This window comes from Arachis ipaensis, chromosome B03 (assembly GCF_000816755.2).
Source record: "Arachis ipaensis cultivar K30076 chromosome B03, Araip1.1, whole genome shotgun sequence".
Lineage (NCBI taxonomy): Eukaryota > Viridiplantae > Streptophyta > Magnoliopsida > Fabales > Fabaceae > Arachis > Arachis ipaensis.
In genome coordinates, this window is record NC_029787.2 from 44,018,924 (window position 1) to 44,035,977 (window position 17,054).

Consider the following 17,054-nt stretch of genomic DNA (forward strand, 5'->3'; position numbering starts at 1 on the left):
TCTGTGTTGATCGTGGGTTTCCTGGCGGAGGGTTAAGTCCACGTCGTTATTTTCGGTATCCAGATTCTCTTGTTCGGAATCTGTTTCTACATGACCCTCCTCAGGGGATCTGTCCGCCATCACTGGTTGATCTCTCGGTTCCCCGGCAACGGCGCCAATGTTACGATGGGTAACCGGAGATTAATGGGCCGGACGATATTGGTTAGCCCAAATGTATGAAAGAGGAGGCTTGCAAGTGGATCTGCAACTCGGGGACCTCCGTCCGGCTCGTGCGCGTGAAAGAATGGGGGGTGGTACCTGCAAAGACACTCTGATGCCTAAGTCAGCAAGGGTGTGAGCAGGTCTAGAGAGTATTGGGACTTAGTGATACCTGAGAAGAATCAATGTATTTATAGCGGTGAACCCATAACCACCGTTGGTGTAGTTCCGTTATTCATGGGGAATAACTGTCCCTTTATCTTAGGGAAGTTGAGATATGGCTCCAGGAAGTGGGTAGAGAGATTTTAGGGGCAGTTACTCATTTGAATGGGTATCTTATCTGCCAGCTAGTCTTCGTCCCGACTTCTTTAGAGTAAGTCGTGATAAGAACCGACTTTGTGGGGTGAGGGTCGGTATAGAGCGAGGCTTAATCCTTTGGATTGAGCCTTTCGTTTGGACCTGGGCCTTATCATTGGGTCAGGGTATGAACAATAATTTTTCAAGTAGTCAACTCGCGATAATATTCTTCGAGACCACCATAGAAATTTTACTTAAGCTTTTCATGCAAGTTTGGGAACATGCTTTTTGGGGTATCCTCTTCGGACTTTCAATTGTATCCTCCCCACCAAAAAGTTTCAACGCTCATATTGAAGTAGACTCCGGAATTGCTTTGGACTTCTATCAAAATTATTTGAACAATTTTCGTATAGTCCTTCCTCTTGTTACACAGCTATCCAGTCATTGCTTGAAAAAGATTGTTATTCATGTGTTTAGAGAATATAATAGTTGCATATATGCATTAACCAAACTTGGTCACACTCAATCTCCCTTTGTAGTAGTTTATAATTCTCTTTTCTCTACATATATATATTTGATCCAGTTCTCCGCTGACGTTAAGGGGTTGTCTTTTCTCGTGATGCTGGTTCTTTGTAATCTTTTTTTTTTTCGGATTTCTTGTTCCGTTAATAATGATAATAATAAAGTGTTAGACAAATTGATCAAGATTAATGCAAGATCACTTTTTTGCTGTCTCAAGCAGTATTCTTGATTATAGGTAGTTAGTGTAACACCTTATCATACAGAATTTTATGTTTAAGTCATAAAACTAAAGTGACGAGGTATTACTGTAAGATTCTGGATTTTTGAAAAATTAAATAATTAATTATTTATGAGTTATTATATTATATTGAGATTTAATTTTTAAAAAAATGCTCATGTACAAGTATATATATATATATATATATGAGAAGTTCTATGGTGCTTACCAATATAATCATCATGTCATGTAGATTGTATGGTAGCGTTTATTTTGAGGTACTGAGACAGAGACTGAGAGATTGAGATTCAATATCGTGTTTATTTGTTTAGAGATTGGTATTGAAATTTCTGTCTCTGCCTCTAAAATCTCAGTATTTCAGTACCTCCAAAAAGTAGGGACACAGGGGACTGAAATTTTTAGAGATGAAGACTGAAACTTTAATAACATTTTATACCTAAAATATTTTTATTTCAATTAATTAATTCCAATTTTACCCTTTGTGCAAATTAAATTAGAGTTTCATTCTAGTTTCAATTTCTGTCTCCCATTTTGCACCAAACAGAATACTGGGATTTATTTTAATCCCTTTCTCTTAGTCTCTGTCTCTCAATCTCAGTCTTTCCGTCTCTGTCTCTCCACCAAATGCTACCTATGTGTCACTGTTAAAATGTGACACATATTTGTGAAGACTGGTCAAAGGCACTGTGTTAATACAGTATAGGTAAGAGAGCTCATCGTAGTTTCATTTTTTGTTTGACCTAAATGTATTAATTAACGTAACTGAAGTATTTATATTAACTATTAAGTAGTAATATGGGCGGCTCCAGTGCCTATGTTACTGAGCCATGAGGGTTTTAGACTCAGGTAATTAAATTTTTTGGCATTTTAAATTATAATACTAGTTTAGTCTAGTAGTGTTGCCATAAAAATAATGAAAGTAATTTTCTGATTCAAAGGTCCAAAGCACCTGTGATGTGGACTTATTGAACATATGCTACTTTATATGAAGCAATTATACGTATTAATAATTTATTAATTTATCAAAAATTTATTACCCTAAAAAAGCACAGTGAATCATGACTTAATGCTCTTAACATATTTGCCCTCTAAATTGTTTTTCTTCGTGAACATTATAGAAAAGAATAAAATAAGAATTTATATTAATATTTTTTTTTTAAAAAAAAATATTTGATATTTTTTGACTAAAATTCTAAAGTGATCCTTAAGATTGAGCGAGTTACCCATAATTGTCCTTGATTTTTAAAATTTTCTAACAGTATCCCTTACATTCAGCTCCGGGACCCATAGTTGTCCTGCGACTCTTTCCGGCGCACAGTCAGCAAACGGAGTAATGATCTGGCACCTCCCATGCCATGCTAGAGCCAGCAACGGCTAGCTGACGTGGCAAATCTTAATTTTCTACCCAATGTGGTCCTGGTCCCATTAAGACCCTAAAAATTAAGAATGATTATTATATGTAGTATCTCTTCTTCCCTTCTCCTTCGTCCCATAATTATGGTTCACCATTGTGATTTAAGGGAGATTCCATTGACATGTGCAAAGGTGCTTTCCACATAATAAAATCAACCTGTCAGAGTCAGATCTCAGTAAAAATTTGGGGTTGTAGGATGAAACTCGTGATGAACTTGGTGCAGAGTTTCACAAGAAGTTAGATTTGAAGGATGAGGATGAAAGGGTAGCTGAAAATGAGAAGAAAGATTCGAACTTTGTAGCTAGTAGTGGAGAATATGGTGGTGAGAAATTGGGTGGTGAAGGTGGTTGTGCCCCGGAAACAGGTGAAGCACAAGGGAGTGATGATAATGATGGTTGGGATGATGATGAAGGTTATGGCTGGAATGAGAATGTGAAAGAGAGTGAGGTTGATAAGGTAAGTGAAAATTTTGATGTTGATGGTGATGGTAATAGTGATGATAAAGTTGAAGTTGAAGGTGATGAAGAAGTGGAAAAGAAGAAAGATAGAAGCAGTGGTAGAGTTCAGTAGCAATATCCACTGAGGCCTTAGGCTGAATATTGTGCTTTCTATCTTAAAACTAGAACTTGCAAATTTGGATTCAGTTGCAAGTTTAATCACCCACTTGGTAGGGGGAAGAACCAGATATTAATTATTCTTCTGTTCCTATTATCAATCTAGCACAGTGGTCTGAATTACATGTTTGAAAATTAGGGTTGAAATTCACTTATGAATATTTATCATTTGTCCAAGATTTTTTTCCTTGTATTTTTAGCATTATATTATATCAATGGAATGAGTAGATTGAGATAAAGGGCATTTATGCTTAGCTGAATAATCACTGGCTTGTCCTTCACCTCCAAACATTGCTTCAGAGTATCAATGGAATCTCCGTTAAATCACAATGGTGAACCACAATTATGGGACGAAGGAGAAGGGAAGAAGAGATACTACATATAATAATTATTCTTAGTTTTTAGGGTTTTAATGGACCAAGACCACATTGGGTAAAAAATTAAGATTTGTCACGTCAGCTAGCCGTTGCTGACTCCAGCATGACATGGGAGGTGCCAGATCATTATTCCGTTTGCTGACTGTGCGCCGGAAAGGGTCGCAGGACAACTATGGGTCCCAGAGCTGAATGTGAGGGATACTGTTAGAAAATTTTGAAAGTCAAGGACAATTATGGGTAACTCGCCCAATCTCAGGAACCACTTTGGGGTTTTAGTCATATTTTTTATACAACAAAAAAAGAATTTTTTTTTATATTCTTATACCGAAACATGTTTAATGGATAAAAATATTTTTTTTTATATGAGATATCCAAATATAAATTAATTTTTACTTTTTTCATGAAAAAATTAAAAAAAATTCTAAATTTATTTGTTGATATTTTTTAGATGATAGGTACTTTTTGAAGTATTTTTAGATTTTTCAAAGTAAATTTTGAAATGATTGTCTTTTTGATATACATATTTGTAAAATTAAATTACAAATAATAACGTTTTACGTTATTTTCAATTTTTTTTGACAGCCTTGATGGTTAGAAAAGGTCATTCCCTTATTATTATTGTTATATAAAAGAAATAAAAAATTCTTCATTACCGCCGTCGCTCTGCTTCTCGGGGAAAGGGGGAAGGGAACGCGAAGGGAGAAGAGGGGGGAGGGGGGTTTCGGGAAGAAGAGGGGGAAGGGGAAGGGTCCTCGCCGCCGCCACCGGTCTTCACGGACGCCGCCGCTCTTCGCTGTCGCCGCCACTACTGCTCCTCGTCATCTCCGTTGGATCTCACTGCCAGATGTCGCCGCTGCTCTTCTTCCTGGATCGACGTCGGCGCTAGCAGATCCGCGAGGGTGCACGTCGTGCGCCGGTCGCCGTTTCTGTTCCTCCTCCTCGCTCGGCCGTCGGGGTCGCTGCTCTCGCCGGTTTCTGGTTTCTGGTTTTCTTGTGGTTTCTTCTGGTTCTGCTGCTTCTGCATGCTTATGATTATCAATCTGGTTTCTGTGTTGTTGTTGTTCTTTTGATTCCATTATCGATTGAGTTTTAATTTATGGGTTTTCGTTTTTCTGATTTTGGGTTCTGAGTTTTGACGATGACGATGATTTTGAGTTCTGGATTGTTGTTCTTCTATTATTGTTGTTCTTCTATTTCTTGCTATTTTTATTGTTGTTTGTTTGAATTCAGATGATGATTTTCTGAGTTTTGATGATGATTATTTTTCTGAGTTCTGAGTTCATTGGTGTTGTTTCTGCTTCTGTTTCTGTTTCTGTTTTGCTTTTGTTTCTGTTCTGCTTCAGCTTCGCTTTTGGTTGATTTGGGGGAGAAGGGATAGGGGCATTTTGGTCCGAAGGACGGTTTTAAAACAAACTGAAACCTTGGGAACCATTTTGTAGCGAAAAAAAGGCCAGGGACGAAATAAATTTTTGGCCTCTACGTTAGAGACCAAAATCATACTTATCCCTTATTATTATTATTAATTAATTAATTAATTAAAAGGTACTCTCTATTGACATATTATAGTACAAGTTATGATAAATTATTGATACATATAGTTGCATCATATAAAGTAGCAAATATTTTTTTTTTGCTTTCATTATTTTTATGGCAATACTATTAGACTAAACTAGTATTACAATTTACAATGCCAAAAATTTTAACTACCTAAGCCCAAAATTCTTATGGCCCAGTAACACAGGCACTGGACCCGCCCATATTACTACTTAATAGTTAATATAAACACTTTAGTTATGTTAATTAATACATTTAGGCCAAATAGAAAATGGAATCACAATGAGCTCCCTTGCCATTACTGCATCAACACAGTGCTTTTGACCAGTCTCCACAAACACGTGTCACACCACAAACCATCATTCATTAACATCATTCTCTTTTATCACTTTCATTCATTATAGCCGAACTCGAGTTAAACCCCAAAATGGTCCCAGAGATTGGCGTCGTGCACTAAAATCGTCCCTGAGATTCCAATTGCACTAATTACGTCCCTGAAATTAAAAAAAATGCACCATATTAATCCCTGACCTATTTTCCATTAACGACGTGATGACATGGCATGATGACGTGGACTGTAAATGACACGTGTCACTTCATGATTTGGCCACGTGTAATGGTATGATGATGTGGTGACCAGTGACACGTGACATGCTGACGTTGATGGTTGTGCCACGTGTCACAATGTTATTTAGTCACGTGTCCGTTTGTGCCACGTGTCGCAACAGTATTCGTCCACGTGTCATCTATTATGTCATCGTTGTATATGCACCAAATTAGTCCCTCACTTTGCATTAAGTGACTCATTTTAGTCCCTGAAATTGAATGTCGTGCACCAAATTAGTCCCTTCACCAATTTTTTCTCTTTTTTTTTAATTTAAAATTTTAATATCTTGGATACACTAATTTCAATTCTATTTTTTCACATATCGTTTAAATACAAGTGCTTTCATAAATTTTTTTAAGATTTTAGTTTTAATTATATAATTTTTTTAATAATTTAACATTGGTAAATTTTGTAATATATAAATATGTTATTATAAAAAAAATAATTATATGATTGATTAGACACATTTTTTTTTCATAAAAAATATGTGTTTTTAACAATAAATTAATAATTAAAATAAACATTTTTTGTCTTATGAAATACACATTTTCGTTATGTGTAAATGAGCTAGATTGAAGGCACTTCAAGCACCCTCACTACCATTTTTTATCTCTGCAGTCTAGACGAAAGAGGTCAGAGATGGTAATGAGAGAAGCTTGAAATTCCTTCACGTCAACTCCAAGACGACGGTCATTAGGGATATCCGTAAGAAAAAAATATTTTATAAAAGTATTGAAAGAGGTCAGAGATGGTAGTGAAGGTGCTTGAAAAGCCTTCACGTCAACTCTAAGTCGACGGTTAGGGTATTCGCAAGAAAAAAAATATTTTATAAAAATACTTTTATTTGAAGAACATGTGAAAAAATAGAATTGAAATTAATGCATTTAAAAATATTGAGAATTTTGAATTTATAGAAAAAATTGAGAAAAAACTGGTGAAGGGACTAGTTTGGTGCACGACATTCAATTTCAGGGACTAAAATGAGTCACTTAATACAAAGTGAGGGACTAATTTGGTGCATATACAACGATGACATAGTAGATGACATGTGGACGAATACTGTTGTGACACGTGGCACAAACGGACACGTGGCCAAATAACATTGTGACACGTGGCACTACCATCCACGTCATCATGCCACGTGTCATTGGTCACCACATCATACCATTACACGTGGCCAAATCATAAAGTGACACGTGTCACTTACAATCCATGTCATCATACCATGTCATCACGTCGTTAATGAAAAATAGGTCAGGGACTAATATGGTGCACTTTTTTCAATCTCAGGGACGTAATTTGTGCAATTAGAATCTCAAGAACAATTTTAGTGCACGACGCCAATCTCAGAGACCATTTTGGGATTTAACTCAGCCGAACTCCTTAGAAAGAAAAAGAAATGAAAGGACGTGGCTTATATGTTTACATATATCTATGCAAATATGACACATGTTTTATTCATTTAATAACCAATGACACCTAATAAGCCTTATTACCACAAATCCTTATTAATCACCATAATCACTAATTATACTTTCTTTTCCTTCATGCATCACCGAATCAACCTTGAAAGCAAAAGAGAGAGTAAGTCGTGAGTGAGAGGAACGAGAAACCATGGAACCTTAACCCTTTCGAGCTCGATTTCTTGTGATCTGTAATTTCGATAAAAAATCTAATTCGACAAAAGTGTTCGTATTTTTTCTCTCTACACGTTGGCGTCATTTTTGTTCAGTGAAAGCTGACGGTGACGTAACTCTCCTTCCCCTTGAGTTTGGTCAATTGGAGTTCTAGAAGAGTAGGAGACATAGACGATTTCTGACGTTTTCCTCTTCAGCAGCTCGGTAAAAAACTTCTCCAGAATTTTCGTTGATTCTAATTTCGTACGGAAGTAGGGGATTCATTTTAAAATTATAAATTTTTAATACATGAATGCTCAAAAGCTTAATGAGTAATTGCAAATAATTTATGATTGTCTGGACTGGTTGAACGACAAATTTATGTTGGATTTGTGACTGTGAAAATAATTGAATTCGATGAATATGTGTTTGATTTCCTGAATGTTTGAGAATACTAAAGATTCTGATTTATAGCTGGTTGTGATGAGAGTTGTCGAAACTGTGGCTGTGAATAAATTATGTGTATGTTTTGGTAAAATGATGTAAGAATTGAGAGTAGTGTATGGATGGAGATAAGTTAAGGAATGATAAAAGTAAGGGAGCCCGTGAGGGTGGTGAAGTCTATTTTAAGGTGAGGTTCTGCCAAGTTTTTGTAAAATATATAAAAAAATAATTTTATTTTGGAAACCTGATTTACAAGCTTATTTGAAAAAATGACTCTATGTTAGAAAAAGATTTAGTTTACATATTTACTCATAATTGAGAAAAGGGTTTTTGTATTAAAAATTTGACTTATTGGAAGTGATATTTGAGAATTGAAAATGGATTTATAATATTGAATTTAATTTGTTTGAATTATCAAAAAGGGGTTTTTGAGAATTGAAGATGGTTTGGCAGGAGCCTTTGAAGGGTGGCAAAATCCGGATTTTAGAGAAAATGCTGTAGAAATTTTTATAAATCTTCAAGGCTTGTTTAAAGCGTTATTTAAAAGAAAATTTGATTTAAGAATCGTATTAATTGATTTCGATTTATTAAGAAAAGTATAATGTTTTGAGTTCAATCTATTAAGAAAAGATTTTGTTTTAAGTTAGGAATTGAGTTCGATTTTTATGTATTAAAGTGACTTTTATCTTGAATAAAAGTTAAAAGAAGTTTGGATATTTAGAAATTAAAGATTTTGATGCTAAGACTGAAAGTATACGTTTGAAGTATGGAGGTAAGAGTAGTTGATTATTTGGTGATGCGAAAGTATGTGTAATTAAACGGTGATGCGGAGGTACATTTAATAATATAGGTGATGCAGAGGTGTGTGTATGTAATTGGTAATGTGGAGGCATGATAAAGAAAAAGAAAATGAGGAGCCAGTATAAAAGAGATAACTGAAACAGATAATGAATCATGAAAAGTGTATGTCGAATGGGCCTTGTGCCAAAGTGCTAATGCGGAAGTGCCCACCTGACTGATAGCCTAAGATTGCTAATGCGGGAATGTCCACCTAACTGATAGCATATTGTATGTTGAACGGGCCTTTGTGCCAAATTGCTAATGCGAAAGTACCCGCCTAACTGATAGCCTGAGGTTGCTAATGCGGGAATGTTCGCCTAACCGATAGCCTGTTTCTACCGTGATGCCAAGATATTCTAACTGACGTGGGTTCGTCCATGATAATAATTGTGCCTGACTGACACGGTAAAGAAACCATATTCGTTGTTCGCTCCGAATATCGTCGGGTTGCGGGTAGACAACCGACGCGTGAGCTCATGGCCTGCTTAGGACAGACATGCATCATATTGTTCGCGCATTTTCGTTTTGGTTATGTTTTGCTTGTTTTATTTCTCTGTGATTGTACTGGTTGTCTTATTCTACCTTGCTTGTGTGTTCAATTGAATCTCTAGTACTATTAGTTTATGTATTGAAGTAATTAAGAATTAATGTTATAAATGAGTTTTATTTTAAGTTCAGAAATTTTAAAGAAAGCAATTAATTGTCTAAAGTAAAATTTAAAAATATTTTCAAAGGCTTGATAAAATAATAGTTTTACCGAGTAAAGTCAATTATTCGCATTTCGTTCATTACTTTTACGGCATTCACTGTCCCTATTGAGAACATGCGAGGACGATGTTCTCACCCCCTATAGATTTTCCTTTCAGCAATAGGTTCAGGAATCCTTGGCGTGGAGCCGCGACTGAACATCAGAGATTTATGTAAATATGTATCCGTATTTTCTGTAGTTAGTTTAGTCTTAGAATTTCCCCTTGCCATTTATTGTCTTTGTTTTTTATAGGGGTAGGACTTGTATTTGTGAAACTTGAAATAAGTCTATGTATATAATGTTATGTGAATATGTATATCTTTGAGATTAAGTGGTTAAGAGTAAACTTTTTGCTTTCATAATTAAAGTTTCGGTTCGTATCCGCAAAGGCTCAATATTAAATAAAGATAGTGTATAATAAAAAGGTTTAGAGGTAAGTAACGCCTAAGCTTTTAGTACGATCATGAGGTGCTAAAAGTTAAGGTGTTACAATTATGGTCTCTAAAAGTAAAATCATATATATAATATAGGTGAAAAAGAATTTTATCTAGGAGCCTTTATAAGAAAGAGTAAAGTATCGTTTTTGTCCCCAACGTTTGGGGTAAGTTTCAAAGTTATTTCTAACGTTTGAATCGTCCTATTTAAGTCCCTAACGTTTCAAAATTGACTCAATGTTGTCCTGCCGTTAGAAATTTGTTAATGGAATTGACGGCAGGAGAAAATTGAGACGATTTTGAAACATTAGGGACTTAAATAGGACGAACACGTTGGGGACAAAAACGATGCATATAAATAAATTTTAATTTTATCCTTCAATAATATCAATTTTTTACGGTACATGGTTATTCAATTATTTTTTAATCACATCTAAGTAAATTATATTTAATCACATTAATTTTATTCTAAATAAATTTATTTTTTTATAATTTTACCCTTAAAAATTTTTACTCATCATAAAATGTTTGTAGAATAACTAGTACATAAACTTGTGGGAAAAAAATGATACATATATAATAAAGTAATGTGATTCTAGTCATTTTACAAACATTTCATGATGAGTAAAAATTTTTAAAAGTAAAATTATAAAAAATTTAATTTAGAATCAAAGTAATGTAATTAAGTGTAATTTACTTAAATGTGATTAAAAAATAATTGAATAACTATGTACCGTAAAAGATTGATATTAGTGAAGGATAAAATTAAAATTTATTTCTATGTATCATTTTTGTCCTCAACGTTTTCGTCCTATTTAAGTCCCTAATGTTTTAAAATTGTCTCAATTTTGTCCCGCTATAACACCCTAATTACCTTAAGCCTTACCTCGTGTCGTAAAGGAAAGGTTAATCAAAGGTTACGACAAGTCTAAAGCTTATACATATAATATATAGAAGAAGTAATATATTCTAGAAGCCCGATGAAGGATACAACTCAAAAACAGGATGTGAAAAGCACAAAACGTACTCACAAAGCTACAAACTTAACACACAGGAAATAGATATAATATAACCAAATATAAGAGTATAATAGTATGAAGACCTAGCCACGGCTCACGGAGTTTAAGCTGGATAGCTATATACAGACCATACAGACATCTGGAAGTTAAAACAGCTTATACAAATTTTTCTCTCAAAGTAAGCCTCTAGGCAAAAGTAAATATAAAAGTGAGAGATAATACAAAATAAGCAAAAAGACTCCAAAACAGATAGAGATCCTCTGCTCTGTCACCACCAAAACAACTCACCGAGGTGGGTTGCGACCTGCATCTGAAAAACAACAACAGAATATGGTATGAGAACCGGATGTTCTCAGTATGGTAACAGTGCCCAATAAGTAAGATGTAAGGTTCTGGGACGCCGAAGGCAATCCTAGAACTTCACATCAAATAAGGATATTCAAGCTTAGAATAAATTAAATAAATAAAGAACTTTAAACATAAACCGAATTATCTAAACTTAGGAAAATTCTAACTAATGCTAAACACACCGCTGTAACCCACAACCTTTTCATTAACCCAACCTCCGTGCGATCCCATCACCACCGCCTACCTACCTCCTCAGCACCAGACAAATCACAAGTAATACAAGCAAGTAAATCACAAGTAATATATATGTACAGCAAGTAGAACAACTAGAAAATAAGCATATTATTCATTTAGGCAAGATATGCAATTAGGCAAAGCAAACAAAACACATAGTAGATGTACATGATGAATTCCTATCCTATTGGTTCGTGATATCACTTGTCGGTCTATGAATGCCAACCCGACACATCCTTTCGGATGTCGCCTTTCTGCCACGTCCGAGAATATAGCATCTGACACGCTTTTATTCCGAGGATATAGTGCCTGGCACACTATCGTTCCGAGGATATAGTGCCTGGCACACTTGCATGCTCATTCGGAGGATATAGTGCCTGGCACACTCTTGTGGTAAAGAAGGAAACCAACAACAACATCTATTTCATCATAAATCATTCCGAGGATATAGTGCTTGGCACACTATCATTCCAAGGATATAGTGCCTGGTACACTATCCACATTCAGCAAGTCTATCGACCTTAAATCATCATCAGTCATCACCATTCTCATCTCAAATCAGTTTTAATTATCAATTCTCAACATTCCAAGGATATAGTGTCTAGCACACTTTCCTTCAATATCCATCAAACTCATAATAACCATCATCAGTTCTTACTTCCATTCCGAACTCATTAGTTCATCAGTTTCTCAATTTGTTGTCAGTAATCACCAATTTCACTACCTTTCCTTCTCTCTCAACTAAACCCATCCTCAATACACCAGAAACTTAAACCTTCATTCTCTAACTTTTCACGGTAATACCCAAATTTTTCCAAGACCTTCTCTATGTTTAACATCCAAAAACAAGCCAAAAAGTCTTAAATAGGTATCACATAAGTTTACAAGCTTGTTTGGAAGGTGAAACAGTTAAAAAAATATTTTAGTTGAAAAACAGGGCATGTGCGTACGCACAAGGGTGTGCGTGCGCACGCCCAGGAAAGTTTTCAATGTGTGCGTACGCATAGAGGTGTGCATACACACAGGTAGTAACAATTTCAACTCTGTTCATCCGCACAAGGCGTGCGAACACCCTCAACAGAGTACACCTTCCAACATGTGTGTGCGCACAGGTTGCAAAACTTCGTTGGTTGTGTGTGCGCACAAGTCGTGCTAGCGCTCCCATCAGTAAGCCTTCCCCTGTGTCTACGTACGCACAAGGCTGTGCGTGCGCACACAAACCAGAAATCACAAATTCTGCAGTATGCACATAATTCAGATTTTGACACCAAACTTTAAATGATCATATCTTTCTCTACAAAATTTAGATTTCCACAAATTTAAACCATTTTAAAGCTTGTTAAATTATCTTTCATTCGATATAAAATACATCAAATTCCAATAACCGTAGCTCAAGATATGATCCGTCAAAGTTAGCCCAAAACTCATTTTTAACCAAAAAGTCACAAGTTCTCAACTTTCCAAATCCTCAACCAAAATCAAATCAAAACCATGCCAAACTCCAATTTACCTCATAACTCACCCTTTGTGTCACAATTCACCCTTCATACCAAATTTTCCTTCACATTTCATTATTCTCATTCTTAAATATCAAATATATACACTATAATCATTCCTCCACCAACACATTCATCAATCATCATTCTATCACTATCAATCTTCATCATCAACCTCATTTATACTCCATATCAATAATCAACAATATTACTCATCCAAATTCATCATACATCATACAATCAACAACATTATTTAACAACACTAACAACATCAATAATTCCTCATACATAAATATACTTCACTTACCACCTATCATTATCATAAAAGTCACCCAACATCAACCTTACACACCATCAATAACCCACCAACCTTAACACCACATCAAACACAAGATTCAAAGTCCGAAATTATCATCAACATATATCATCACACATCAAAATCATCACTATCCTTTACTCCAAACCATCACAAATATTTTACATTAACTTATTACCTTAAATTCTCATAATCTTCATTATTCATCAACACCAATAATCCAATGAAACCAACAATTACATCAATTCACATATAATTATTCTTATGCCAATATCATTCAATCCTATCTTAGGGTCCACTAGCCTAAGGTTCATGAAACCTTATATATTACATAAAGAAAATCGAAACCATACCTTGACCGATTATCCTCCACGCACGAAACCACCAAAAAGCCAAGACAACTCCAAAAAGCACCAAAGCTCAAACTAACAACACATATATCACCAAAATCAAAACCTAGAAACCACAACATACAAAACTACAAGAGTTTATGAGTAACTTTGCCTTGTCAAAAGAGGATTGGGACAATTTCCAACAATTACCCGCTACTAGACATCACCTAAACAACCAAAACCACAAAATCTACTCAAAAACCATAACAAAAAACGCACAGAAAATAGGGCAGGAAACTGGAGTGTGAGCTTCGAGTTCTTATCAGATTTTCTTAAATAAAAATAAAGAGTTCGACGAGAGCTTCTCGTGGTCGCAGACGGCTCGTCAATTGGAGCTCCGTAGCTCAAGATATGGCTTCTAGAAGGTAGTGATCAATAATGTCACCCCCTTTCTCCTCCCTTCTCTCTTAAACCGCGCCTCTCTCTCTCTTGGAGGTGAAAAATGAGCTGAAAGCTCATTATATATATATGTTGGGCCTTGGGCCTGGTTTGGATCTAGTCCAATCCGTTAGCATTTTCAGTCTATTTGTCTCACTTTGGGCTAAAACCTTTAAGATTGGTGCCCGGTTTTCAATTCTAAATTATTTTTGTCCTTTCAAAACAATAAATCAATTTTTAAAATATTATTTTTCAAAATACGCGGTATTAGATAGACTAAAGCCGGTACTGCCTGCTTAAGCACCAGTATGCATTTTTACAAAAACTTTTCGCAAAAGATACATTTTCCAACTTAGAAAAATTCATTGAAATCAAATTTCACCTTTATATTTTCAAATTAAAACTTCTAAATTTTGAATCTATCTCGGGTACTTAAAATGATTATTATTTTTTTATTAAAACGATTTTACGAAAAACTCCGGTTCTTACACTCGCCATCAATTCCGTTAACAGATTCCTAACGCAGGACAATATTGAGTCAATTTTGAAATGTTAGGGACTTAAATAGGATGATTCAAACGTTAGGGACAACTTTGAGACTTACCCCAAACGTTGGGGACAAAAACGATACTTTACTCTTTAAGAAAAGAAAAGCGCATATCTCTCGACGTCGATAAAAGTGAACCATATAAGATAAGAACAAAGTAATATAGATACCTAAGAGAAGAGTTCCAAAGATACAAATAACAAAGCTTCTTACTCGGCTCGCGAAGTTAAGACCGGCTAGAGCATACATACATACATACATACATACATATATACATGTGAAACCCAAAATACTGTTTACAGAACCTGTTTCTCGAAGTCAACCTCTAAGAGAGACAAAACATAATATATAAATATATATAGTGGAGATATATAACTATGTACATATGCATCTAAAACCAAAATGAAACCCCAAACGGCTAGAGCCCTTCACTTGCAGAAAGCTTCCAGTATGCCTTAGCGAGGTGCCTCACGTCCTGCATCTAAAAACCACAATATTTTGTATGGAATGAGAACCGGAGGTTCTCAGCATGGTAACAGTACCCACATAATTAACATATAAGGCCTCGGAAAAGCCAAAGATAATCCTAGAACTTCAAACAATAGATTCAAATTTAAAAATAAAATTGAAAACCATAAATAGGGTGGGGTATCTAAAGATTTTTTATTCTATCTCAATTCTAACTAAATCCCTAAATTCATCGCCTTTCCTCCAATCCTCCGAAACACCAGTGAACAGACAAACAATATAAACAAAGCAAACACAAGTAGAATACAGATACAACAGGTAACCAATATAGCAGATAAGCATAGATATTCAAATAAGCAAACCCAAGTAGTGCAAAACCAAACAAGACACATAAATGCATATGATTCATGCCTTTTCTATTGCCAGAACCCGACACATCCGGAAGCTAACCCAGATATCATCCTCTTGAAAATCGGTGGGTGGTACACCACCACGAACCCCTCCTGGTGGGCGGTACACCACCACAAACCTACCATTGCAAGCGGTACACCACCACGAACCTCGCAAGATCTTCAATTGGAAAAACAACACACACGTGGACGGTAAACAACCACGATCCCCACCTTCTGTGAGCGATAAACCACAACGATCCTCACAAACATTTCGACATTGGGCAAGCGGTAAATCACCATGATCCTTGCTAGGTCAAAGCTCAAAGATAAATTTCATTTTAAATCATTATAAATCATTCATTCATTCATTCATTAACTCGTATATGCATCTCCAGCATATTCGCAAATTTTTCGCACTTCCTCAATTACTCCCAATCATTTAATCATCAATCATATGTTCATCCTCAATAATCTCGATCAATCATCGTTATTACATCATTCTTCATATTATATTCAATGCTTTCTCAAATCATTGACATTAATTCGATCATTCATTACATAACCTACAAGTTTTCAAGTTCCAATTCAACCAACCATACCCAAAATATGCCTAAACACTTTACATTTATTCCACATCATGAACAGCATTCAAAATTTACTTTCCCTAACTCCTCTACAAAACCAACAATAATTTCATTCAATTGCACTAGTCTCATACCACAACATGCCACTATATATTCTTCATATCACACATCAACCACATATTTATTCACTAACCAATTCAATAACCAAAATCTATTCAAACTTGTCCTATGGTCAACTAAATTGTTTAGTGAGTTTTATAGAGGATTCCGAGACGAACGCATGGCCACTGACGACTCGTCAATCGGAGCTCCGAATCGAAAATTATGTGAGATTGAATTTCGGAACCAAGGGTTTGCATGTTCTTTGCTCCCCTTTCCCAAAAACTAGCATGCTTCCAATGAGGAAGGAGAAGAAGAGTTGAAGCTCACTTATTAACTTGTTATTTGGTTGGGCCTTGGGTCCATTTTGGGCTCGGTTCAACTGGTTTAATCCGTTCGGTCTAATTTTGGGTCAAAATCTTTAAAATTAGTGTCAAAATTCATATTTTAATTATTTCTTCCATTCTAATTTTCTAATTTCTTTAAATAATAATTAATTTATTGGCCAATTATTCACTAATTTCTCAAATTTTACAGTTAGCACTAATAACAGAATACCGTTATATTCTGTTTCTGTTACTCATTCATATAGCATCAAAGTGTAAACTATGAGATTGGATTTGACTTGTAACATTACTCATAACTCAATATACGTTTTCTTAGTTTCTTTACACTTTCATTACATTCTCTTATCATTCATATCAATTTTTCTTCATGGTATCAAGAGTTCTAGGTTGAGAATTCATGGCTGATGCTATCATCCTTCATCAACCTATTCTCATTAACAATTTCAACAACTTTAGATTCACAACTCCTCTTCTGGACAAACTTGATGAAAATCTATTCGTACTTGACAACAACTTGCTCTACATGACATC

The 17,054-nt window shown here is 35.2% G+C and overlaps 1 long non-coding RNA gene across 1 annotated transcript; it reads right to left on the reverse strand.

Annotated features, from left to right (window-relative positions):
- Window positions 2,845-13,348, reverse strand: LOC110269677. The gene is made up of 3 exons (XR_002358441.1): window positions 13,338-13,348; window positions 12,229-12,236; window positions 2,845-3,248 (listed from the first exon to the last, which is right to left on the reverse strand). It is a non-coding gene; the product is annotated as an uncharacterized LOC110269677 (long non-coding RNA).